Source organism: Podarcis cretensis (genome assembly GCF_951804945.1).
Source record: "Podarcis cretensis genome assembly, chromosome: 1".
Classification (NCBI taxonomy): domain Eukaryota; kingdom Metazoa; phylum Chordata; class Lepidosauria; order Squamata; family Lacertidae; genus Podarcis; species Podarcis cretensis.
Genome location: NC_137170.1, coordinates 70,342,567 through 70,370,309, shown reverse-complemented (window position 1 = coordinate 70,370,309; position 27,743 = coordinate 70,342,567). Strand labels below are relative to the sequence as shown.

General features: G+C 44.2%; 1 long non-coding RNA gene across 3 annotated transcripts in view; it reads left to right on the top strand.

The window, feature by feature from the left end:
- Positions 1–27,743, top strand: part of LOC307211005 — a 120,730-nt gene that overhangs the window by 25,420 nt on the left and 67,567 nt on the right. For all 3 annotated transcript variants that reach the window (XR_013836241.1, XR_013836242.1, XR_013836243.1), the window contains exons 2-3: positions 15,477–15,605; positions 23,415–23,536. This is a non-coding gene — a long non-coding RNA (uncharacterized lncRNA). The remainder of the gene's footprint in view (positions 1–15,476; positions 15,606–23,414; positions 23,537–27,743) is intronic.

The window sequence follows — 27,743 nt, the reverse complement described above, 5'->3', positions numbered from 1 at the left end:
GTTTCAGTCCCATGATGAGGCCTGAATCCCGCCTGGAAGGGATCCAAATGGTCCGCTTCTTCCAGGCATGCCTGGAGTTGTTCAGCAACCACTCGCTCAATCACCTTGCCCAAGAATGGAAGATTTGAGACTGGGCGATAGTTGGCCATCGTGGCCGCATCTAAAGATGGTTTTTTAAAAAGCGGTTTAATAACCGCCTCTTTCAGTGGGTCTGGGAAGGCTCCCTCACGGAGGGAAGCATTCACCACTCCACGAAGCCCAGCCCTTCCCGGCTAGCCAGGATGGGCAAGGATCAAGGAGACAGGTGGTTGGTTTCATTCGTCCAAACAGCCTGTCCACATCCTCGGAGGTAACAGACTGGAACTGATCCCACGCAATTTGACTAGACAGGACTCTGGCACTCTCCCGCCCTGGCCCTGCTCCCACGGTGGAGTCTACTTCTTCCCGAATCTGAGTGACTTTATCTGCAAAAAACTTTGCAAAATCATTGCAGGAGATCATGTGGCCCGTATTGGGCCCCAATGTAGCAGGTGGTTCCGCTAGATTGCGAACCACCTGAAAAAGTCTCCTGCTGCTGTTTTCTGCAGATGCAATAGACGCGGTGAAGAAAGTCTTCTTCGCCGCCGCTATCGCCACTTGGTAGGCTCAACATTGAGCTCTAACCTGTGTCCGGTCAGATTCGGAATGAGTTATCCACCACCGGCGCTCTAGCCGTCTCAACAATTGTTTCATTGCCCTCAGATCCATGGAAAACCACAGATAAATAGGTACGGGAAGGTAAATGGTGTTTCCGTGCGCTGCTCTGGTTTGCCAGAAGCGGCTTAGTCATGCTGGCCACATGACCTGGAAAAACTGTCTGCTCCCTCGGCAAGATGAGCGCCGCAACTCCAGAGTCGTTCACAATTGGACTTAACTGTCAGGTGTCCTTTACCTTTTTATTCTGGACTTTGGTGCAACAAGAAGTTATTGCACACTGTGCAAAGGGCTATGCCTCAATGCAGTATAGGATAATACAGGAAATCTCGTATCTGTATGGGAGTTGCACAGCTGCGTATCTCCATGGGGCTCTGTAAATACCGTAATTACCAAGTACGTTTTAAAGATGGAATGACAAAGATGGGGAAAGAACACAGTTGGCAGCATTAAAAAGAAGACTGTACTTTTCATTGTCCTTGGTAGGGCAAGTAGGGCGAGGGGGGGGGAGGGAGAGAACTGCCAAAAAATAATAAATAATAAAGACTTGATCATGCTGGCCCTGATACAGTTTTACATGGTAATTTGAAACTTCATTTCAATCTGCTAACTGCACAAAAAGTCCAAAGATCTGTCAGTTGTTTTGTGATATTTCTAATTCAGATTCTTCCTGCATATGTCTGGAAACTGCATATGACTTTTTTCCCCAATTTGCATTTTTCCTAATTAGCTCAAGTGCATCTTGATATACCTACCGGATGAGTGTTAGAAATAGAAAATCAAATAGCGGAGAATATATCTCTGTTAGCTCCCAGAGCTCTCTCTCTTTCTAATGGAGGAAGCTGCCCTGGATCCAACCCTATATTATGTAGCTGTCATTATCAAAATAATTAGATGACTAGAAAGCTATTAGTTTGATCATGTAGCACATAATTATTAAGCATCGTGATGGAGAAACAGAAAACAGGGAGAAACTTCCATTCAGATTTAAGGGTGTTAGGTTAGCTTACCGCCCAGTTATGTTTCACTCTGATTGTTCTTGCCAACCACACAGCCGGGATTTATCTTTTCTCCTCAGTCTATCCTTTCTTTCAGATCCACTCAGCAGTGAGGTATTTTTGACATCATAGCCACTTGCACGGTGTCATAAATTATGAAGTCACTACCTCCAGATTGTTCGAGGGAGGGTCAAAGGGGAGGAAATAATTGATTCAGACTATCATAGACTTCTTCACATAGAAAAACAAATAACCAGGTGTATTTGGAAAACCTAATTGCACATGGAATCAGTAAAAAGACAGATGAACTTGGGTTTCATGTGGGTTGCAACTTCAACAATTTAAAAGACGAGCAGCGTAATAATTTCTTGTTAAGAACATAAGAACAGCACTCCCGTGTTGCACCAAAGTCCCATCTAGCCCAATAGCCAGTTTCCACAGGGGCCAACCAAATTCCTATGGGAAACCCACAATCAGAACATGCGAGCAACAGCACTCTTCCAACATGTGAGTCTTGGCAACTAGCATATAGAGGTGTACTACCTCCAACCATGGCAGTTCAACATAGGCATCATGGCTTGTAGTCAAAGGTAGTCTTATCCTCCATGAATTTGTTTACTCTTTTAAAGCCAACTGAGCTGGTGACCGTCACTCACTGTCCAACTGCCACCCTAAACGCAGGGATAATAACACTTGATATGGGATGGTGGAGATCCAAACTCTGCCAGCCTCATTCCAATGTCTGGGTAGCCCCAACCTGGCTCTGAGCTGCTCCTGGTGTCTCACAGCCAAAGATGTACATGGAGAGGTCTAGCTGAATTGTACCTCCTCCTGGCCACTTGGCTTCGGGTACGTGAGGGGTTTTTGGTACTTGGGTCTAGAGAAGACACTCTCACTCTCAAAGGGATGTTTTTGGGTTCTCTGAGGCCATCACATGATTCTTGATGCTCCTTCAAACAAATTAGCTTAGCTTGGAATGCAGTTGGGGCTTTTAATCTAGGGGATGCCTTGTCTAGCAGAAGAAGAGGCATGGCCATTTCCTCCCATTTCCCTATTCCTCTTCAGCCCCCAGCATTGTTCCCCCCAAAGTTGGCTCATGAGGGTTGCCACGGGGGTGGGGGTGGAGGGGGGCTCCAGAACAGGGTGGAAGGTGGTACGTGGGGCCATAGGCAGAGGAGTGAATTGGCAAAAATGGTCTCTCACCCTCTTCTGTTTGTGGTGGTGTTCCTGAATCAAAAGCCCTTCTCTGAGCTCAGGCTCAATTCCACCCAAGTTTCTGAAGGAGTACATGAAATTAGCATGATTCATTATGCTATTGCCTTTCTGTTTTGCTGCTCATTATATTCACCATCATGCTTACTCTCATTAATAATAATAATAATAATAATAATTTATTATTTGTACCCCGCCCATCTGGCTGGGTTTCCCCAGCCACTCTGGGCGGCTTCCAACAAGGATGAAAAATACACTAAAATGTCACATATTAAAAACTTCCCTGAACAGGGCTGCCTTCAGATGTCTTCTGAATGTCAGGTAGTTGTTTATTGCTTTGACATCTGATGGGAGGGCATTCCACAGGGTGGGCGCCACTACCGAGAAGGCCCTCTGCCTGGTTCCCTGTAACTTGACCTCTCGCAGTGAGGGAACCGCCAGAAGGCCCTCGGAGCTGGACCTCAGTGTCCGGGCAGGACGATGGGGGAGGAGACACTCCTTCAGGTATACTGGACCGAGGCCATTTAGGGCTTTAAAGGTCAGCACCAACACTTTGAATTGTGCTCGGAAACGTACTGGGAGCCAATGTAGGTCTTTCAAGACCGGTGTTATATGGTCTCGGCGGCCGCTCCCAGTCACCAGTCTAGCTGCCGCATTCTGGATTAGTTGTAGTTTCCGGGTCACCTTCAAAGGTAGCCCCACGTAGAGCGCATTGCAGTAGTCCAAGCGGGAGATAACCAGAGCATGTACCACTCTGGCGAGACAGTCTGCAGGCAGATAGGGTCTCAGCCTACGTACCAGATGGAGCTGGTAAACAGCTGCCCTGGATACAGATTTGACCTGTGCCTCCATGGACAGCTGTGAGTCCAAAATGACTCCCAGGCTGCGCACCTGGTCCTTCAGGGGCACAGTTACCCCATTCAGGACCAGGGAATCCTCCACACCTGCCCGCCTCCTGTCCCCCCAAAACAGTACTTCTGTCTTGTCAGGATTCAACCTCAATCTGTTAGCCGCCATCCAACCTCCAACCGCCTCCAGGCACTCACACAGGACCTTCACCGCCTTCACTGGTTCTGATTTAAAAGAGAGGTAGAGCTGGGTATCATCCGCATACTGATGAACACCCAGCCCAAACCCCCTGATGATCACTCCCAGCGGCTGCATATAGATGTTGAAAAGCATAGGGGAGAGGACAGAACCCTGAGGCACCCCACAAGTGAGAGCCCAGGGGTCTGAACACTCACCCCCCCCCACCACTTTCTGAACACGGCCCAGGAGAAAGGAGCGGAACCACTGTATGACAGTGCCCCCAGCTCCCAGCCCCTCAAGACGGTCCAGAAGGATGTTATGGTCGATGGTATCAAACGCCGCTGAGAGATCCAGCAGAACTAGGAAACGGCTCTCACCTTTGTCCTTAGCCTGCCGGAGATCATCAACCAGTGCGACCAAGGCAGTTTCAGTCCCATGATGAGGCCTGAATCCCGCCTGGAAGGGATCCAAATGGTCCGCTTCTTCCAGGCGTGCCTGAAGTTGTTCAGCAACCACTCGCTCAATCACCTTGCCCAAGAATGGAAGGTTTGCGACTGGGCGATAATTGGCCATCGTGGCCACATCTAAAGATGGTTTTTTAAGAAGCGGTTTAATAACCGCCTCTTTCAGCGGGTCTGGGAAGGCTCCCTCACGGAGGGAAGCATTCACCACCCCACGAAGCCCATCGCCCAGTCCTTCCCGGCTAGCTTTTATAAGCCAGGATGGGCAAGGATCCAGGAGACAGGTGGTTGGCTTCATTCGTCCAAGCAGCCTGTCCACATCCTCGGAGGTAACAGATTGGAATTGATCCCACACAACTTGACCAGACAGGACTCTAGCACTCTCCCGCCCCGGCCCTGCTCCCACAGTGGAGTCTACTTCTTCCCGAATCTGAGCGATTTTATCTGCAAAAAAATTTGCAAAATCATTGCAGGAGAACATATGGCCCGTACTGGGCCCCGATGTTACAGGTGGTTCCGCTAAATTGTGAACCACCTGAAAGAGTCTCCTGCTGCTGTTTTCTGCAGATGCACCATCATGCTTACTCTCTCAGCCTAACAACCTACAAGTGGTTTTAAGAAGAAATCTGTTGCACAGCATCCTAACTCTAAATAAAATAATTTAGGGTTGATCTAATGTTTTTCCTCCATAGCAAAGTCCTTTGAAAAAAAGAATTATGCCCAAATCCAAAATTAATTTGGATTTATTGTGGTAAAATCATTACTAGCCCCACACCCCATCTCACACCCAGTATTTTCATCTGCCCCCCCCCCCGCAACATACTTTTTTTAATGGCGGGAGAATGTTATATAAGAATCTGACCTTCATTTGCCAGCCTTTCGGTACAAAGACTTTTTTTTTTATAAAAAAAATGTTGCAGTCATAGAGAACAAGACATGATTTTCCCTACTTCACCCGCGAATTGCAAAATGCCTGTTAGGTTTCTTTGTTTTCTTCAGAGTAGGATTAAAAATGTGACTCACTCTCTGTTCTTCAAAATGCTCCAGGGGGGAATGCTTACTTGACTGGCATTGTTATTTTTTCACTAGGCCTTTCTGGTGAAATTTGCCTTTTAGCAGCATCCACTCATTGTTATTATTTGAAGGGAAGTGTTCTAGTAGTAGGGCTATACTTTTCAGAGAATTGAATGGATGTTTTGTCCCCGTTTAGTAATAATGCTGTTGTCTGACTGCTGCCCCTTTTTGGTTGCTAATGAGTTTTCCTTAGTACCAATGATGATTTTACCTTGTTTTTCACCCTGTGTTTAATTATACTACTGAATGCATGGTGGAAAAGAATGAATCTGTTTTGCATTTCCTGAGAGACTGTTTGAGACCTGCACAATTCCCTTCTTTTTCTAAGTGAGTCAGGCATCTTGCTTCTTTACTTCTCTGACAGCTTTCTTCTCTTATTTTATTTTTAAACCTTTAAAAATATATCTCTCTTTTCTAGGAATCATGTTTGCCAAGAGGATTTCCATGGAAAATCTGTCAGCCTATTAAATTTTTGTCAGTTCCATTTTCATTGTCATTCCATCAATAATGTCAATGACGTGATTCAGATGTGCACATTTTGCTTGCAGTTGCACTGAACCATGGATTTGGTAGTCTTACTGCTGTATAAACAAGAATGCAGATTTTTGTAGAATACAAATTTCTAGCATAGAATACTAGAAAATAGAGGGATGTTCAAAGCAGCTGTTTTTCACAGGCCACACTCTTCCTATGCCGGTGAGCTTCAATATGGGCACAATGCAGCCAAGGTTTTGTTTCTTAGATTCCATGAGTTCAATGGGACAGACTTAAACATATTCTCTCCTCTGAAATAATGGAGTATTAAAAGGCTTGGCTTTATCATCACTACTGTATTAACATTTAGATTATATTGCTTGCTGTGGTCATCCATGGCTGAGTCTGATCTTACAGTACATTCTCTAACTCATTTCAAAATATCCGAAGAACATACAGTTCCCTGTTGCTGATTAGATTTGTTTGATTTTGTTGTTCTAAAAGTTTTTATGCCTTAATTTATTGTTAATCACCTTGATTAGAAAGGTGATAAAAACATTTTAAATTACTTTTTAAAAGAAATGTGGTATTGAAATGGTAAGAATGAGATAAAATACCTTCCAAGTGTCCCAGAAAAAAACAGGACATCCTGTTTGTTTTTACACAAGATCTTGGTGGCCTTTTTGGGTGTGACACTCTGATGTTGTGCTCTCGCCCCAAAAAAGCGCATTAGGAGGGGGCAAGAGCGCGGCATGGGCCACAGGACTCACCCAGGATCGTGTTCCAGAAGATGCGTGTCCTGGTTTTGTGTTGGAAAAATGTTGGGTGGTATGAGATAATCTTGCACAAAACCGAGATAATCCAGGAATGGCCTCTCTCCACACAGGAATGAAGAATCAATTTAGGATCCAAACAGTTATGTTTGGGGCTTGTTACTCTTCAGTTTTGTGTCCCAGTGTATTGTAACAAAATTGAGTGATAAAAATGCATTTCAGCATTTTGATATTTTTTTTACAACATTAGAAGAATCCATTAGCATTATTAATTCCTGTACATATTCCCCCCCATGCATCCATCTCTGAAATATTTTCCAATATGATCTATTATTTCTGCTATCCCATTGCTCTTTCCACCAAACAAAACAAGTGCATTTCAAAACTGCATTTTTTTCCTCCAAAACAATAATTTTCAATTTCAATTTCAATTTTCATGCTTTTTAATGTTTGTGTTAAATTCATCCTCTTGTACCTTTTACTACATGATGTTTGCCAATAAGATTCTCTGGGAATCTTGCCAACTTTCTTTTTAATCCTTCACTTATCCCCTAATCTCAAAACTCTCCAAGGAAATTTCTCCTCTTGTGAGCAACAGGTATCTTGGCTGGGATAAATGGGGAAGCTACTTACTGTACATCTCCAGACTTTATTAATGGTTCTCATTATCATCAGTTCTGTAAATCAACAGGTGGACAGCTGACCATCTTCCTTTCCTGAGGAAGTATTGTCCACAAATTTTGGCTCAGATTATTACACAAATAGCCATTATTTTTGGCCACTACTGAATCTCCCAATCGTTCAGTTGTCTGGCATTTGATTAGAACTCAGGGGAAGGAAAGTAGTCTGTTCACTGTATTTGGGGAACTGTGAGAATTTTCCTGGCTGCCTCTGCCTTCTGAAAAGGCTGAGCATCAAGTTCACAATCACTTCCTTCCAAATTCCCTGCAGTTTGCTGAAAACTTGGCAAATCTTTGTTCTCAATGTCCAGAAGGAAGAGTTGGTCACCATTTGTGGATTCATGCTGAGGTCCTCTTCAGTAAATGGTTCCCAGGGCTGCCCAAGGAATAGCACTGTATATGCTGTTTCCCATTTATAATCAATGACACTGACTGATGGTTGGATGCTGAGTGGGAAAACTATGCCCTGTTCATTCTGTTAGACACTTCAGCATTACACTCCAAACCAGGAAGATGTAGAAAATCAGACTGGTGACAGAAAAAGGCACCAAATTCAAAAAGTGCCAAATTATACCAGGAAAGAACTGGGAATCCGCTCCCAATTCCAGACCCCATGCAGCAAGAGCCCCAAGTAATACAAGGAAGGGCAGGAGGGAGGCTGTTTTTTGGCTTTGAGTAAAAGCGAAATTGGAAGGGACCACCAATCAAGGCAGCTGGAGAGGTTGGTGCCATGGCCAGTGCCAAAACAAGCTCTTATTGTAACTACTTCTTGGTGAGTACCAACACCGTTTTTATCTAGAAAAAAAGCACTGGTTGTGGGTTAAAAAAACCAACACGCTGGATTTTGCATGTAAAGATTAAATCTGCTTCAAAAGGGGGGGGGGGAAGGTTGGCATTTTAATGCCAACAGTGTCATGTGGATAATGCAGAAAACCCCTATGTATGAAGAACACTGATTCCATAATAAACACCTGTCCAAATAGCACCCTGTGAAAGCCAGCTCCAATTGTTTGAAAATAAACTCTAGTTAGGAATTCTGTTACCTGAATTGGGGAGGTGAGGAGAGTATCGACCTTTTAAATTTTGATGCTTCTGTGTATACACAATTTATAGGGGTTGGGGTTGGATGATTAAGCCTCTGACTGAAGGCTTAAAACATCAAAGAGAGGAAAGATAAGAGACAGTCCACTGGATGTCACCCTTTGCTCAGACCTGCATTATTCTAAGTATCTAACAACAGCAACAAAACATCGCCATGTATGTGCAGTTTATGCCTTTTGGTTGTTTATTATTAGAAAGTTTCTCATTTGTCTCTTACAATGTAAAGAAAACATCTGTTTTTAAATCTCTTATTTAAAAAGCTATAGTTCTTTTGAGTTCTCACAGTATTACAATAGCACAGTAAGAAGTCTTGCAGTTGGAACTGCTTTCTTCAGCATAAATAGGAGTTTGTGCCACTCTGGCTAAATGTGTTTCCAGGTGTCAGCTTTCTGACTGCTTTTGCAGGTGATTGGCATACAGTGGTACCTTGAGTTAAGAACTGAATTCATTCTGGAGGTCTGTTCTTAACCTGAAACTGTTCTTAACCTGAGGTGCCACTTTAACTATTGGGGCCTCCCGCTGCCGCCGCGCCGCTGGAGCACAATTTCTGTTCTCATCCTGAAGCAAAGTTCTTAACCTGAGGTACTATTTCTGGGTTAGCGGAGTCTGTAACCTGAAGCGTCTGTAACCTGAAGCGTCTGTAACTCGAGGTACCACTGTATTGAAATGCCAGCAGTCGGGTGTGTACCAAACACCAGTAAGCAAAATGTCAACTGAATTTTGTTGTTAGCCCAATCATATTAAAAATACCAGCACAGAAAGTGGTGGGAAGGGAGGAGACATCAATTGTTGCACAGAACATGCTACATCAGCACCAAACCCCCACAAAATAGTAGGTACTTCTTCTATGAAGTGCATCATGCTCTAAGCTTGTAACTCCTGTTATTGGGGGAGCAGACACTGGGAGGCACTTCAAACTGAGCTGGTGTAATAATGCCATAAAATGAAACTTTCACGGTCTTGCTGGCTCCCACGAACCCATAAAATGCTCCTTCCTTACAGTAAAACCTGAGAATAGTGTTGTGCTTGCACAGTAGATCTAGAGCTGCTTTAATGGTCCCATAGGGATCTTTTGCAAGGGGCAATTCAGAGCCAGCTCAAGACACTTTGCTGCCTGAGGCAAACAGTGCTACACACTGATCCACCTTCTATTCTTCCCTCCTCCCTAAGAATGCTATTTGTAGGATGCTCCTACAGGGCCGATATCCAATAGGAGTGTCACCACCTGTATGTCATCTGGAGTTTTGGAGGCCATTCTTAGCAATATGCTGATGACACACAACTCTACTCCTTTACATCTGCAGATGTGGCAGTGGATGCGCTGGACCATTGTCTTGCCTCAGTAATGGAGACCAGTGGCAAGGGATGATGGGTTGTGTAGTCCAGCAACATCTGGAGGGTCACAGCTTAGAATACCCTTTGTCAATCTCCTGTTGCGTGCCTTTTGTGTGAAAAGCTATGAGCCTATTATGCTGCACAGCTGTGTACTCTACTGTTCAGACATACAAAATGTGTTCCATGAAGATGCTTAGTGATAGGTGAGTAGCACCCATTAGATTTCCAGGGAGCTTCTGCATGTACATTTGTATGCCATTGGGCACAGATCAAGGTTTTGCTTTTCTCATTTAAAGCCTTAAAGAACTTGGGACCAGGTTACCTAAGAGACTGTGCCATTCCTATATCTCTGCCCAGCAGCTGCACTCCTCGGATGAGGCCCTGTTGTGAGTGCCACATGCCCCAGAGGTGTTCTTTAGCTTGTACTAGAAACTGGGCACTTGGCAGCTCCAGCGCTCTGGACTCATTTACCAGCTGCAATTAGAAAGGCAGGACCTTTAGCCCCCTCCCACTGAAGATGTTTTGTTTAGGAAGGCAACCCAGCCATATATTAATTGTACATCTCAGCGCCTAGGGCTTGCCGATCGAAAGGTTGGCGGTTCGAATCCCTGCGGCGGGGTGCGCTCCCGCTGCTCGGTCCCAGCGCCTGCCAACCTAGCAGTTCGAAAGCACCTCCGGGTGCAAGTAGATAAATAGGGACCGCTTACCAGCGAGAAGGTAAACGGCGTTTCCGTGTGCGGCTCTGGCTCGCCAGAGCAGCGATGTCACGCTGGCCACGTGACCCGGAAGTGTCTCCGGACAGCGCTGGCCCCTGGCCTCTTAAGTGAGATGGGCGCACAACCCCAGAGTCTGTCAAGACTGGCCCGTACGGGCAGGGGTACCTTTACCTTTACCTAGAAAAGGTATTATTGATTTTAGACTTTGTAGGAGTGGCTTTATTGTTTCAGAGTTTATAGAAATGGCTTTCTTGTATTTTTTTATTTTATTTCATTTTAAGCCCATTGTGTGCCGCTTTGACGGATTCGGGCTGTGAAGCAGTTTATCAGCTTGTTCAACACACACACACACACACACACACACACACACACACGCTTTGTCCGCATGCATAATTGGGAATCCTACCTTTTCTATAGGCATGGGGTCTCCCTGCAGATGTTCTCATGAACCTGGCATAGGAACATAGGAAGCTGCTTTATACTGTGTCAGACCATTGGTTCATCTAGCTCAGCATTGTCTGCACTGAGCAGCAGCAGCAGCAGCAGCAGCAGCAGCAACAGCTTTCTAGGATTTCAGGGCGGTCAGGCATTGAACCCGGGATCTTCTGCCTGCACTGCAGATGCTCTTCCATTGAGCTATGGCTCTTCCCTATCTGTGTTTACTGAACACCATCTGAATGCTTGAACAGGGCCATAGTTAGTGCATTTTCTGTCCTGCCTCTATACAATGGCTTAGGGAAATAAAAAGGGTGTGTGTGGGTATGTGGGTGGGATAACAATACAACCAGACTACCAACTCACAATATCAAACAAAATATACAGTGTATTTCAGATATTAAGATGGCATGCCAGGCCTGATGCATGCTGCTTATTCAACAGTGGCTTAAAGAGGAGAGCAGAAGTTCTGTTTTGTCCTACAGATGCCTTTTGGATGGACTGTAAGCCACCTTCTAATGTTTGGTTAGCATGTCACAGCTCAGAGCAAGTGCTGCATTATTAGATGATGCCTGAATGAGTTCTATTTTCAGCCATTATTCAGTTGTCCTACAGAACCCACTGAAGAGTCATCAGGCCCTTTTTTTGGGATGGTCCATGGCTGCCCTATTTCCACAGGAGCTTGCACGGAGTGCCCAAAATGATAGCATTTCCTTCCCATCACTCATCCTTCCCATCACACAGACCATTTACTCAAGCAGCATGTTAGCGGGATGAGTTTTGACCCTAAGTAAATATCCTCTTGAAAGTCGTTTTAGTTGGTGCCAATGAACCAAACTGCTCATTAATTGGAGCGATGTCCCGTAATGCTCCATTTGTAGCAGCAATTCAAAATCCATCATATGTGGGCTTTGTTTGCCTCCATTCCATTAAGCTGTCATGGGATGCTTCTGGTTTTGTGGCATTTCATTTTGCAAAGCTCTTCAGGGTCAAAAACCCAGGTGCATGCAGCTGTCCTTTATAATTGCGTTTTCAATGACACACATTAGGTTTTCCCCCCTCCCCCCCTTTTTGGCTCAACACTTCAACAATACCAGCATTTTAATGGCCCCAGGAGAGCTCTGAAATTAACATTCCTTTAAGGTAAATGAGGAAGTTCACTTACAGTATCTGGTGCTCAAATTTCCAATACCTCCTGTGCCTACTAGGTGGAGGATGAAACTCAAATAGTATATACAGCTACGCTTGAGCCCCTTCCACCCCTTTAGTCTTTCATTAAGCACTAAGCCTCAGGTCATAGGATGGGTAACTGTTGGCGTGAACTGTCACCTTCCTAACTATACTCACAGTCCAATTTATTCCAGAGTAAGTCACATTGTGTCCAATTTAATCCCAGGTAAATGTGGATAGTTGCAATACGCAAATGGTGCCCTCCAGTCCTGCTTGAACTCCAGCTTCCATAGCCTCTGCCTGCATGGGCCTTGGATAGTGGGAGTTATAGTCCATCAATATCTGGAGGGTGTGGCACACGTCCGATCTACTCCAGCCTGTCACTTTAAGATCAGCAAATCACTGCGGTCATCCATCTTGTTAAGCATGTCTTCCCTTCAATACACAAGCTGAGAAAAGGGTTCTTCCTGGCAGAGAGATAGAGAAATATGGCAGCAATTGCCAGCCCAGCTTCCAACTCCCAAGAATGGTGGATAGAAGGGTGTGTTTGTATGTGTAGAAACCAGACTTTTGCCTGGTTGGATTGTAGTCTACTGTACAAAAATACAAGCTGCAATCCTTTGCACTGCCTAACTTTACCTCCGGTCTCAACTCCCTTATCTACTGCTACCTTAACATGCAGCCCCTGGAGGGTTTCCCACAAAGGACCGGAAAAAGTTACCCTCCCCTGAGTTAAAGTGATGCATCACCTGAGCTCTCCTGCTGCTGCCCAGCAGCGTAGCTGGCCGCTTAAGTGCCCGTGTGTGTGTGTGCGTGTGTGTGCGCCCCCCAGGGGTGGGGCAATGCACTTGTGGGTCAGGGCGTGCTAGAATCCCAGTGCCCGAGCCCCATTCCGCTCCAGCACCTTGTAGGTCCGCATTGCTTTTTTGAGCAGCATGGAGCCTGCAGCTAGTCTGTCTGCTGCCTCCCTCTCAGCTGTAGAAGGGGCAGGCAGACGCAAGCCCCACACTGCCCTTTTGGGCAATGCAGAGCCTGCAGGCGCCCAAGCCACCACATCACTCCCAGGAGAGACGCATGGCTCAGGCACGGTAAGTGCCGTCCCCTGCGGTGTGGCACCCACCGCCCTCCCGAGCTATGCCTCTACTGCTGCCAGATGCTAAAGTGATTGCGTCACAGCTTCTAAAATGTTTTACCTAGCAAACAAAATGGAAGCCACACTTCCACACCAATGTCCACCCCACTTGCCCGGGGACTACAAAGTGTTTTCCATGATAGGCCACAATACAGATCGGGTGCAACACATTCAATAGTGACTCATAAAGATTCCCAGCCATCCCACACAATCTATTAAAATGTCCTCAGAAAGAAAGGTCTGGGTTGTATAAACCTTGACCTTTTGGTGTCTTAATCTTCTTCATGTTCTCATGTTCTTTTTGATTTGCCTGCAAATGTGTCTAAAGGCTGCTGTAGAGAATTGTGATTCTTTTTTTAAAAAAAATCTTATCTCCTATCTATCGTGCCTGTTATGGGGATAAATGGAGACTGCTTTTAGGGCAAGGAGCCCAAAGCATTATTTCCCTCCCTATTCTTTTGGTGCACAGGCTCACAGTGACAAAGTCTAAACTCACAGGCTCTGAATATAAATGCTATCTTGCTATGCATGCCACCTCATATCTCTTAAAACCCACCCTATTCCAGAGGAAGGATGAAGTGCACACAAATGAGCATCCATATTCTCTGATTTAGCAATATCCTAGTCCTTTTTCCCATTCACTTTGATTTGATATAGGAATATCAGAAGTTTTAGGAGTGCAATCAACCTCTTTTTACTACTACAAATTATTAATCCTCTGGTATCTGAATCAAAGTAGAACCAGAACAAGTCTCTCTCCCCCCCCCCCCGCACCAAATACAAGTCAAATACATTTTATTAATAATCCCTCTCCGTATAGAAATCAGCCCAGTGCCCAAGGATTGTTACTCTGGGCCCAGCATAGACTGGTAGCAGGGCCCCCTTCTTCTAACATCACCCATTAAAGGCCTTGTTTATTTGGAAAAACTGGAAGGTTAATGTAGGGGAAAGCTACTGTGGAAGACTTTTGTCTTTTGAGGAGGTAGGTTGACTGGTTTGTATGATTCTTCTTCCCTGCTTACTGGAACCTCTGGGACCCGCAAGGGATTTTGGTTGGCTTTAATGATATACTCTTTGTGCTCCAGGGTAAGTAGCAGCAGGATGTGGGCCAGCTGTATGCTAAGAAATGCAGCTGCAGAGTTGATTAACTATGCTGGCCTCCTAGTTTAACAGGTGGGAGGAATTTAGATATTAGGCCAGCCAGCAGGTGGTCACTAAGTATCTAGAATATATAAATGTCTTAGATGGGGCCTGGCCCCTGGAACTTTGACTTACGGTAGGTCCTGATCAGAAGGATGCTGGCCAGCTGGAGGGTCTCTGTTATTGGGCTTCTGATAACAGAGTGAGAAAGTAGTTTTATTTCGCTCATGCTGTGTTATTATACTTAAGCAGTGAACTTCCTTCCTCATGTGTTGTTATTGCCAATGGATCCAAAAGAACTCTTGCATTTGGCAAAACAGTTTATCAGTGCATCTAGGATCTTTAGGTACTTCTACTTATGTTTCCGATGGCCTAATCTGTGTTTTACACACACACACACACACACACACACACACACACACACTGTCAAGCAATCTCTTAAAGACTGGGATCTAGCATCAGTTATTCCATGCATTCTGAAGACCAGACTTCTAACTAATATGCTCCTATATATTTGGGGCTCTATAAAGCTGTCAGGGTCCAGCCTTGCCCAGACCTTGGACCCAAGGTTCTTTCAGATGAGCAGCAAGTAGAGGAGGCAGCTGCAGCAGCCCTGCACATTGACAACAGCCTTGGGGAGCCAGCAGATCTGAATATCCCTGCTGCTCTTCTGGTCCCTGTATCAGCTCCCTGGGCCACAGCAGCAGGGGAGACAAGAAGCCAAGTAAGCATTTTAGAGTCATTGCCAAAGCTAATTGTATGTGAGGCTACTTGGGAGGGGGGAAATCAAGGAAATGCCTGCTCGGATCAGGGTCTAACCCAAGAGCCAGGTGATGGCGCCTTGAGCTTCTATATCAGCTCCCAGCATGGGCTGCTTTGTTGCTGAAGTAACAACAGCCATCCAGGCTCCAGCCTTACTGACCTGGACAGATGGACAAAATCCTATCAGTAGAACTGTCCCTGGGTTCTTAATGCCCCTAATTTCATTGATTGTTGTTCCTCCTGCTGCCACTAAAATACCACTCCCTCTTGGTTCCTCCTATCTCTGCACAGGGCATATGAGCAACAGGTCAAGAACGCCAGGACTTGTAGTTCTTGAGAGAGCTGGCGGCTCATCATCCAAATGGTTGTTTGCTCAGCTTGGCTCTGGCAGACCTCGGAACAGAGAAACACCACTCATAGGTATGAGGAAATAAGATCGTGTAAACAGCCTTAAGCATGATCTGCAGCAGGGCTGGGAAACGGCATGCAGTCACTGGGCCATATCCTTACTCACCCTGTCCCCTGCAGGCTAAATTTGACGAGTGGGTAAGGCTGCCCATCTGTCAATCACATGCCATCATAATGATGTCAGGTGACTCACTTTTAAGTGCCTTGTATCACACTATAAAAGACCTGATAGAATCAACAAATTGGAAGGCAGGGGGAAGCGCAGAAGGGGATACCTACTGGTATGAATGATAAGGACTGAGGTTGTTCCTGAAACAAACATTCAGATATGCATGTGGAGCACGCCAGTCTCATTTGAAGGGGGGAAATGTGGATTAACAGCTAAAGAATACTCAGGGGTGGACCTGTCGAAAGTCAGCCCGCCCCTGCAGTATGGCAGCATGTCACATGGCAGGTGAAAGGATTTTATTCATTCCCAGTGGAAAAGCAAAACATGTAAGCCTGATAGACACTGTCACTTTTAAGAAATGCTATGAAAAAGTGGAGCTTGTAAACTTGCACTGCATTTGCCTGAGCAGAATCACAGCAGCTGGTTTTCCGCGGAGACCTATTTTATGCAGACTTGAAAACCTTATTGTTGCTGTGATTTTGTAAAGTCTCTTGAATGCATTGAGGCAAATCCCAAAGAATACTATTGCTGTAAGAAACAGAAATCGAGTCACTTTGATTTTGTTGTTCATACAGTATTGAGCTTAGGACTGTTAGCCAAGGTTGCATATGCAGGTAGTGGCACAACTGTGGCACCCTGTCAATTATTTTTCCATTTTTTTGGGGGGGGGCACCCTCATATTTAAAAACTGATATTCTTTCAAATTCAGGACATTTCTCCCAAATGGGGAAGGATATGAATTTTAATTAGGCTTAAGCCACCCTACTCAAGGGGAAATGATAATTTAAAGACTAGTTCAATTTAGGCTCTGTTGGAACTTGAAATTCAATAATTAACGAAAACCTGAATGGATATGTAAAGACTGTATTATTTTAATATTTATTGAATTTATATACCACCCTAAACCCACAGGTCTCAGGGTGGTTCACAGAATAAAATCAGAATATAAAACCACAAAATACATAATCAAAATAAAAACAACAACCCAATAGCCTCCCCCATTTTAAAAGGGCATAGGATGTCAATCAAATCAACCAAAGGCCTGGTTAAAAAGGAATGTTTTTGCCTGGCACCTTAAGGTGTATAATGAAGGCGCCAGGCAAACTTCCCTGGGGAGAGCATTCCACAGACGGGGAGCCATTACAGAAAAGGCCTGTTCTCGTGTTGCCACCCTCTGGACTTCTCGAGGAAGAGGCACACAAAGGAGGGCCTCAGAAGATTATCTCAGGATTTGGGTAGTTTCATGTGGAAAGAGGTGGTCCTTGAGGTATTGTGGTTCTGAGCCATTTGTAGCTTTATAGGTCAAAACCAGCACTTTTAATTGGGTCCAGAAACTAATTGGCAGCCAGTGTAGTCGGACTAGGATCGGTGTAATATGTTCAAACTGTCTGGTTCCGGTAAGCAACCTGGCCGCTAAATTCTGCACTAGCTGAAGTTTCCAAACCATATTCAGAGGCAGCCTACACATTACAGTAATCTAACCTTGAGGTTACCAGAGCATAATCAACAGTAGTTAGACTGTAAGCAAAGGTAGAGATCTGCTAGCTGCATTTTGGCAGTTGATTGAAGCTACTGCCATATATTAGTAAAATAATTTCCCCAACACCTTCTGCCATGAACAAGGATGCAAAGAACAACACATGAAACATTAGCTTTTCTTCAATTTCCCTGTCTTACTTTAGATCCAAAAGGAGCACTAATCTTTTTAGTGCTCATTTTGGAACTCACTGACTAGTTTGCTGCTTACATCACACCTAAGTAAAATACTTATTACAGCCTCTTACGATTTCGCCGCCCTGCCCATTACCCATGTATCACAGTAGTTACAAATGTTGCTAATAACTGCTGAGATGCTTGATAGCATCAACACTTCTGTCGAGAGAACAAAACTGCAGGCATACCATTAGTTGCAACTGCTATCATAAAAACGGTTGGGTATATGAGATATCAGAAAGTTAGTTCTTTCAGTGACAGGAGCCTGAGTAGGAAATGACATATTCCACAGAACCAATTTTTTGGCAGGTCTTAAAAGTTTCTTCCTTGGCAAAACAATATTTGATCTTTCTAAATAACGGTAGTAATTTGTCAAAAGAAGGAGAGGTGTGTGCTATACAGAATGGCCTGCTTTCTAGGAAAGAAGGACAAATTATGCATTTGCAGGGAGGAAATGAGTTTTTCTGAAATGTCTTCTAGGCCGGTAGAAGCGGGGAATGCTTCCTTTACAGGTAAAAATATGGAAATTAGAAATAGAATAGCTGGATAGTTATTAAAGCATTTCTTTCTAACAGGGAATTTGTCATGAAGCTTTTAGAAATCGTTTCTGAAGTATTTCTCTCATCTCAATATTAGGGCTGTTGTTTTTCAAATAATGCAGTCTTTGATAAGAACTGTGTGAGCAGAATCACACTGAATTTTACCCTTGTGCTCCCACACTGAACCAAAAGCTATACTATGCTGGGGCAAAGACAAAAGCATGGGGAAGAGGAATGACCATGTGGCAGAGGAGTGGCCAGCTTACAGTGCAATCCTAACCATGTCTACTCAGAAGCAAGTCCTATTGAATTCAGTGGGGTATACTCCCAGTTAAGTGGGGTTAGGATTGAACCTCTGTTCGGTATCCTATCTGCCATCCTAGGATCAGTGATTGGCCCTTGCGCTTGTACACTGTGGGACACCCAAACATACTACTATGGCCAGTGTCACCCTCGCAGAGGAACCCAAACAGGCAAGCTGGAGGATGCTGATGCCTGTATGAATAGCTCGTCATAGCAACCACAAGTTCCAACAGGTGTCTCAAACTTCAAATTGCATAGTAAAAGCCTATTCATTTTGGCTCATAGACCTGTGAAACTGTATATTCACAAGTAGCAAGTGGGCACAAAGTGCTTGATTAGGGGCAATAGTTACAAAAGAATAAGCACAAAGGGGACTATTGGAACAACCAACACCCGAGGCCAAGAAGCACAAACCCTATGAGGAATCTCAACCTGGTAGCTGCAACAGAAGGTGAAAGGAGATAAGCAGTAGAGAGAGGCCCACCATGAAGGTAAACCATCTCACACTACCCCTCCCCCGCCCAGAATAGACTACAGCCCAGTGGGGGGGGGGAATTTGGTGGGGGACAGTTTGAATTAGAATCTGGCAGGTGATCCAGTCACCCCCTGCAGCCAGTTGGGGCCAAAGCCAAACAGCCAGTTGGGAGGGGGCCACCTCAATTCCTGAGGAACTGTGCCAGGCTGCAACTGTTGCCCACCCTAAATGGGGTAAGCAGGTTTTTTTGCCCACTGTTCCTTATGCTGTGTTATCTCAGAGAATTGAAGGTGGCATGAAAGAGGCATTGCTACCTGTGGTATGCACAATCATCCCACTATCATTTTGGAGCAACAAGGTTTGTATAGTTACAGGTAGGTAGCCGTGTTGGTCTGTCGTAGTCCAAACAAAATAAAATAAATAAAAATATATATTAAAAAATTCCTTCCAGTAGCACCTTCGAGACCAACTAAGTTAGTTATTGGTATGAGCTTTCATGTGCATATCTGAAGAAGTGTGCATGCACACGAAAGCTTATACCAATAACTAACTGAGTTGGTCTCTAAGGTGCTACTGGAAGGATTACATTTTTTTTTATTTTTTTTTTTATTTTGTTTCAAGGTTTGTATAGTGCAGGGTTGTCAACCTGGTCCTTACGTCCCACTAGTGGGTGTTTCAGGATTCTAGGTGGGCGGTGGGGGTTCTACGGCACAAGCTGAATCCTCCTTCCATCGAGCACTGGTGGGTGGCAAGGAAATTTTACCATCAAGAAAGATTCATTAGTAGGCAGTAGGTATAAAAAGGTTGACTACTCCTGGTATAGTGATTCTAAAACCTGCAGACTCGTTTGTCTAGAATGGACATGAAATAAATATGTGTCTACAGTACCAAAAATGGTGACTCCTGTGTCTTACCATTTCAGCTCTCAACATTTATAGCCTTTAGTGAAGCATTGAAATACTAAATCTGCTAAACAATTTGGTAATGTGTGTGTATGTTACTTTAGGGTTGTTTTAGGATTGGAGGAGCAATATGGCATGCTGCTATGAATATGAGCGCATGAGTCACTTTCATTATAGTAAAATGAGAAAAGAAGATTGACAGGCATCAGAACATGCAGTCCTCTGCAGTTCCACATTAGCTAACAGCATTCATGGCTGGACAAACATTAAAAGGCCATAAAAGTACTTTGCCTATTTATATGCTTATACCATCTGTTACATATTCAAATAAAGTGTAGTATTACCTCCAAGATAATTAGATTTTCAGGTAGCATAACAGTTCTAAAGGTAGATTCATAATATTAATTGATGTGTACTAATTAACCCTTAGGATAAGCCAATCCTCCTCCTTGTTCTTTTCGCACATCCCTGCATAATGAGTGTTTACTTTTTCTACTCTTCTACAAAGAGTATTTCTAGATGGAAGAGCAATATTCTAATGCATTTTCATACTCGTAAGACAATTCCTATTTAATCAACCTGAAAATGAAAGCATAGCTTTAATTTCAGATTCAAAGATCTTCCTAATATGCTAACTGGAAAGTTGGGGACACACCCTATTGGAAGTAGTGATTGTGAAATGATTAAAAGAAATGCCCTGATCTGATCTGAATCACCTCTTAACAATACCTTTAGAGGCATCTCAGTCTCTTCCTGAGCTTGTTCAGCAACATCAGATGATCTAAGCCAGGCATGTCCAAAATCCATTTCGGGGGCCTAATCCAGTCGATTTAATCTGGCCCCCGTGGCAGTATATGTCCTGGGGTAAATTCCTAAAAAACCTCATGTTTACTTCATCAAATCTGGCCCTCTTTGAAAAAAGTTTGGGCACCCCTGATCTAAGCCATGGGTAGGCAAACTAAGGCCCAGGGGCCAAATCTGGCCCAATTGCCTTCCTAATCCATCCCGCGGACGGTCCGGGAATCAATGTGTTTTTACATGAGTACAACTTTTCCTTTTATTTAAAATGCATCTCTGGGTTATTTGTGGGGCATAGGAATTCGTTCATCCCCCACCCCCCAAAAAATATAGTCCAGCCCCCCACAAGGTCTGAGGGACAGTGGACCGGCCCCCTGCTGAAAAAGTTTGCTGACCCTTGTCTAAGCCACATCTCTGGTTTCTTCCCACACCAAGGGGCAGAGCTAGTGCAAAAGGGTACAATAGTGTGGTCTTCTGCCTTATCATGTGGCTTCAGACTTCCCATCTTCTCAAATAGCACTGGGCGGAGCCATGCTTCCACACTGTTAAAGGTGACATCAGAAGAAGCTATACTGGCCATTGGTCTTTTAGAATTCACATGGGATTATCATGGACGGTTCCTCTTGGATATTGTGTGTGGCTAATGGGTCCAGCTTTTTTCTTTCTCTACACACGTGGATGTATAGATATACAAACTCAAGATAACAAGTCGTGTATCTGACAGAGGTGGCTCTGGTCTATAAAAGCTTATGCCACAATGAACAATTAGCCTTTAAGGCACCGCAAATTGTTAACATTTTAGGACTGTTTACTGTAAATATTCCTGCTCCTTTTCAAATTGATGTTAGCAAAGCAGAACAGAAAGAATGGGTAGCTTTATTATATACATTATGCTGTTGACGTTTAAGGGCAGTATCCAGTCAAAGTGAAGCACATTTGTACTATTGAGCATGTGTCCTCCTCTGCCCTCCTTAACTGTAGATTAAATCTCTATTGTATACAGAGGCCTATTAGAAGGAAATAATTCTTTTTACTTTATTTTAATACATTTACAAATGAGAGATCTGCTTTGCCATATGAGATACACTAGAACTCGAGTCCTCTAAGTCATTTTCTGTTTTTAGACCTTACACTTTGAGCATGATATTTTTGTACAATGCAGTGCCTTTGCTCAATGGCCTTTACACTCATACACATGAGCTTGTTGTGTGTACTGTTAATGTTAATATCCCTTGAAGGAGACCCTTCTACCTCCTTCTCTGGCACTGAGGCTGAGTTAGCGTGCCAGTGATAGAAGGTGATGCGTGATTGGACTTGTGTCCTGGCTTTTGCTAAAATGACCAATTATTGGCCGCTCTTCAGAAAGCAGCAAGTCTTGATAGCTGTTTGCACTGATTAGCGGGAGCAGCTGTTTTCTCTGGCTTAGTTAGCCCAGCTTTTAAAGGCAGCCCTTTTGTCTCTCTGCTTGGGTTAACTGGACATCTTCTAGGCTATGGCTAAAAATAACAAACAAAAGTGCCGCAATATGGGTGGGGTATAAATAATAAATCATTATTAAGGCTAACACATTTATTGTGGCATAAGCGTTCATAGGCAAGATCTTCCTTCATCACATGGATGTGTCATCAAGCACACATCAGAAGAAACAATCGCCTGTCCATGATGACAGCTTGTGCCAAAGTGCATTTGCTAGCACCATACTGTATGTCACACAGGAGGTCCATGATCAGATTTCAAGATTTCTGTCTTTCTAAGATTAAAGCCAACAATGTTGGAGTGGGTCTACAGTATTGGAGGAAGGGGTGCTTAGTCTTAACTCACTGTTTCCCCAATGAAAATTTGTTGTTGAAGCTGCTATTAGTCCTTTTGGGGAAGCGGGGTGTGTGTGTGTGTGTGTGTGTGTACCCAAATTACAGTGGTGCCTCGCAATACGAAATTAATCCGTTCCGTGAGGCTCTTTGTATAGCGGTTTTTTCGTCTTGCGAAGCAAGCCCATTGACAGCTTAGCGAATTAGCGCTATTAGCGTTTTAGCGGCTTTTAGCGATCAGCTGTTAAGCGTCTTATCAGCAGATCAGCTGATAAGCGGCTTAACGGCTTAGGAAAAGGGGGGGGGGGGGAGGAAAAAAACCCCGCAGGAACTCGCAAGACATTTTCGTCTTGCGAAGCAAGCCCATAGGGAAATTTGTTTTGCGAAGCACCTCCAAAATGGAAAACCCTTTCGTCTAGCGGGTTTTCCGTCCTGCGAGGCGTTCATCTTGCGGGGCACCACTGTAGTAGTTGTAGAGGTATTGTTTCATATTCCCCAATTGCATGGTGAGCATTTGTGTGCCCAGGTGCCATGAGCCCACCGCCTCTCAAGGTACCACTGCCCAAAAGACTGCTTGTGACAACATTGCATGGTTCAGATTAGGCCACAGCTTTATGGGTTACAGATGTAAGGAGTTTTGCATGGGCATTGGGTTATAATCAATATCAACCAGCTTCTCTGCTGGATGATCCACCAAGGGGTCAAGCCAGTGTCAAGGAGGTCCTGTGATATACATCAAATAGATGTGACCTCTCCAGGATCACTATCATGAGGAGTACTATGGCCCTAGTCCACTCCCTGGGTGTCTGGACAGAAGCACCTCCTCTAGGATCCCCTATTTCCTTGGAGGTGGAGGCAGAGCCTTACAGCCTTCCTTCCGACCATGAATAAGGTTCCACCCAATGCCTTACCTACCAAAGTTGTGGCGATTGCTATGAGTTAGGCAAAACTCCCAAGGTCGGCCAATAGACCTGGTGGGAAAACTATAGGGAGGGAGGGTGGGAGAGCTAAAAAAAGGGTGAGAGGCAGCCCTGCTTTTATCCCTGGGAAGTGGACCAGCTCTGCTCCCTGGAATGAGCCCACCCTTGGGCCTGCCTACCATTGATCAATCCAGCAGGTGAGCCAGATTCAACTTTCCAGCCAGAGGAGAGGGGTAATATATCTCCTAAAAGCTGAATGATCCAAAGTTGCACCTGCCATAGCAGACCATTCTACAACGCCACACTACTGATTAAGGTAAGCAGTATTGCCAAGGGTAGCTTTCTGTTGAAGAAGAGATTGTTGGAGACTTACGGAGTTTTGTGGCATTTGGGTTTATATATGGATAGGTTGAGCCTTGGTGTAGCTTCTGCATGATTAAGAAGGTTCTCGTATCTCTTTTGGGAGTGTGCTTATTTTGGCTTTGCTCTGAGCAATGGCTGTAGTACTATTGTAGGGAACCCGAGGAAACTTTGGTAGTTCAAACTAAGTGTGCTCCCATCAGGAGAAACCCTGGTGGCTCCTGCCAAATAACCTTTCCACAGGCAGTAGCTGCTGCACTGGCAAATTTCCCTGAAATGATCTATTTGCATAATTGGCCATGTAAGTGCAAGCCTAATAAGTCCCCCAAACCTCTACCATTGTCTAATGCAAGCAGATACTCATGGTAAAGACCAAATTATCCAGCTGGGAAAGCTTGTCAGAATAAAAATCTCTTCAACTGTTTCCAGAAAGTGAAGATAGCTTGCGGTTTTCCTCCCAGATCAATCAGGACCCTCATGAGAAGCACCAGCTAATGTTAACCCAAATTAAGCATATTCTATTTTTGAAACTTGATTGTGAAGGTTTTTAAAACCCAGGGTGGTGAGCAGGCTTGGCTTCACAGCCACCCCATCTGCACCTGAGCCTAATGATCTCTTGATGAGAGAGTACCCTCTTATCAGTGTCCATGCATTTGAGTGGTCCAGCCACCTGCTTCTCATTTGCTGTGAGAGAAATCCTGGATTCAGCAGTTCATGACGATACTCGAGGGACTTTTTCTCTTTGTCCACCCTTCCTTGGGACAGGTAAATATTACCTTATCCTTATCTTTACTTTTGTCATTTCCCTAACCTCAGGGTCTCTCAGGGGAGGGTGTTTCCACAACCATAAAGGCAGCTGCAGTGGAACCTTCTCTGGAGGAATCTTTTGTCTCCGTATGAATGCTGTCGCAGTTTGGGCATCTAAACTGTGTTCATATTAGCATCCAGCAGTTTCCTAGGTTTTGTTTGAGGGCTGGGTTTTTTTGTGTGTGGTTTTTGCATCATTTTGTGTAAAAGGATCCAGAGACCATCTGTCCTTCTCATTGCTGAAGCACTGGATCGGGGTGATGGTGGTGGAGAGGAAGGCAAAGCATTTGGCAGCCTCAGAGCTATCATTTGACGCAGCACTCTCTACTATAGTTGCTAATGGAAACCTGAGTTCATTGACACTGGCGGGACCTGCCTCCTCTGATGCTAAAAGCCTATTAATCTGTCAGGCAGCTGATATACCTGATAAACTATGCTTTAACGCACCTGCTACCAGGTGGTGGGGAGTCTGTTATGAGAATAATATATATATTCTTTGGTCATGCAGGAGTCTGAAAATGGCTTCCTATATTTGTACAACATCCTGGAGAGGTGAAATAAAACTGCCATGGCAAGCTATTGAGCACCGAGGCACACTGCAAACATCCAATTTAATCAGTTCCACTGGGACTTCATGGTTCCTGCTACATCAGTCTGTACTGGTGAACCTGCTGAGCATTTTATGGGCAAATCAGCATGATTCTCTCTTTTTTTTAATACGGCTTCCCATTCCTGCTCTTAATGGCAGCCATTGTAGTCCTAAAGATGGATGAAACGTGTTTGTATTCCAAGCAGAGTTCTGTGCAGAATGATAAGGTTGGCTATGCTATGGTGAACCTGCTATATCATCACAGGGTGGTTGCCCTTGTCCAAAAAAAAAAAAAAGAAAAAAGATCTGAGCAATCAAAGGTTTCTCACAAAATCAAGCATTGCCTATTAATTAGATTGCCTAGTAAGTGTGCATACTGCAACTGAGATTTCCCCCCTCGTGATGCTTACCTGAAGCCTGTCCTCTTCTGGTTTGAGGATTCTTGGGGATTCTCCAGATACGGTAGTCCTGGAATAGCCTGTTGCAGGATTCTGAGAATGTTAATGTCAGTTTTAAAAGACATGATTCTAGTCCTCATGGTTATGAAGAAAAAGCATCAATGCAGAGCTTTTTTAGGCTCAGAAATTTGGAGGGCAGAGTATAGGTTCAACCTCAGTAAGCGAAATACAAGATATGCACTGTGCGTTGGTTCTTTCTAGAGTCTGCTGTCTTCCCTTTCCCTACACATGAATTCAGATAAAAATTCACCCCAAAACCTTATCTCAGCTGCTAGCTGAACATTTCACATTCTATAACACTCAGGTTTAGAATACATAAGAAAAATGTTTGCAAGTTGAGCGTATTTTAAACACACACACACACACACACACACACACACTAAACTCCTTGTTTACATTTCATCGTGTGGCCAAGATACCCAAGGGCTTCACATTTTCTCAATATGTTGTGAGTAAAATGAATTCTATTTTTCCCTACTCCCAGGGTATAGTTTTAATCAACTACCTACTGGGTCGCATAACAGTTCAGCAGAGTGGAAAGCAGACAGAATCTCTCTGCTGGGTCGCTGCTATTCCATGTCAATCACAGGGTCATCTGACCTAATGACAGGAAACAGTGAGCAAGCTACTTTTTCCTAAGACCAATGGTCTAAAGTCGCAAGATAGAATATATAATTAAAAGTGCATATTAAGGGCAGTATCCAGCTAATGCAAGGATTTACACTTGTGCTATGGAATTTCCCCATGTGTGCCTCCTAAATCTGTTCTGGGTTTCCATGCAACACACCAGAGCAGATTTGGAGAGGGAACAGGGTACACATGGGATGAGAAGGGGGTGGGAGTTTCTTTGCACAAATGGAAACCCTTGTGTTGATGGAGCAACTTAGTTTGATAGTGCCCTAAAACTTCAAGTATGCCATATTCAGATGAACATTGCTGTATATATATGTTTTGAAGGCCCAAGGGCACATATTGAAATCTTAGGAATGATCATGGGCAGAAATTCAAGCCGACACTGTAGAGCAGTGCTTTTCAACTGGTGGAATGTCATGAAACATCTGGAGGTTGTAAAGCACTTTTCTCGTATGTGCAGATGTGGATGTGAGTGTAACAGTGCATTCCTGTGCTGCCTTGTTATGCACAAAGTTAGGGCATAGCTTTTAAACATAGCTGAGGTCATCTGTGTGGAGGCCTAAATCAGATGCAGCTCTTTTGTCTGATTGCATTTTTCTGTTGTCGCATAGTCTGCATGCAGCCCCACGATGGCAATTCTGTGGCCTCTCCACGTATGTGCTGCAGAATGTGTGAACCCCATGCTCTGGCAGCAGGTGATGAATCTACACAGAGGAGTCTGCCATGGTTGGTTGGGCACTGTGCAGCTCTAAGCTGAAAAAGCACTTAGGAATTGGTTTCCACCCATAGCGCTTTGTCATCTTTCGCACACTTTTCCCGCTTTGTCTTTTGCAGTGGATTTCTGTACTGTACTTCAGTGTTGTCATTCAAGAAGTGTAATGTCTCTCTCCCCTCTCCCCCCCATCCTCAATCCTGATATCTGCTGTCAATCCCGGCAATGCTTTCACCCTGAAATCATTACTGACAGCGTTTACTGATCAAGTCAAAGACTGTGGCATACTTTTCACTTAATCTCAATCTGTTTTTGAACTGGCTTCATTCTTTAAAGGCTGGATCTAGTTTGAAATTTTCATACAGCCTCACATCTATTTTGATTACACTTGGAGATAATTCTAAATTTGTTTAGTTATGGAAAAGACACTTTTGAATGCTGAGTGTTTCTGAAGGTCTTAGTTGGCACAGACCAGTTATTGTAGAACATTCCCCTGTGCCCATTTTTGGTGCAAAGCGCTTAGATTACATTATGATATTTGAATTACATAGCAGCAAACTAATATAGGCTATTTATAAGCTAACATTTTATTTTCCTGGAGACTAACCGCACCCCCCAAGACAGAATCTTTTGTACATTGCAGAAGATAAGAAATTGAAGTCTTCCATAAAAACAGAATGCTTGACTTTTCCAGATAATAAATACTTCTTGTGCACATGTATGATGTGAGTTGGTATTGATGAAAATTGGTAGCAAAGGGGATAACTAAGACCAGATATCCAAACTTTAAGTTCATTTGCCATCACAAGTAGGGAAGGTTCAGTTCACATTTACTGAATTTTCATTTCATGAAACAAAAGAGGAATAAAAACGCAGGCGTTTGCACTTCTCTGAATACTAGCTGCTAAGAATTGGAGCTGGGCAGAGTGTAATTTGCACACAGGTTCTGCTTTTGAGCTTCCCA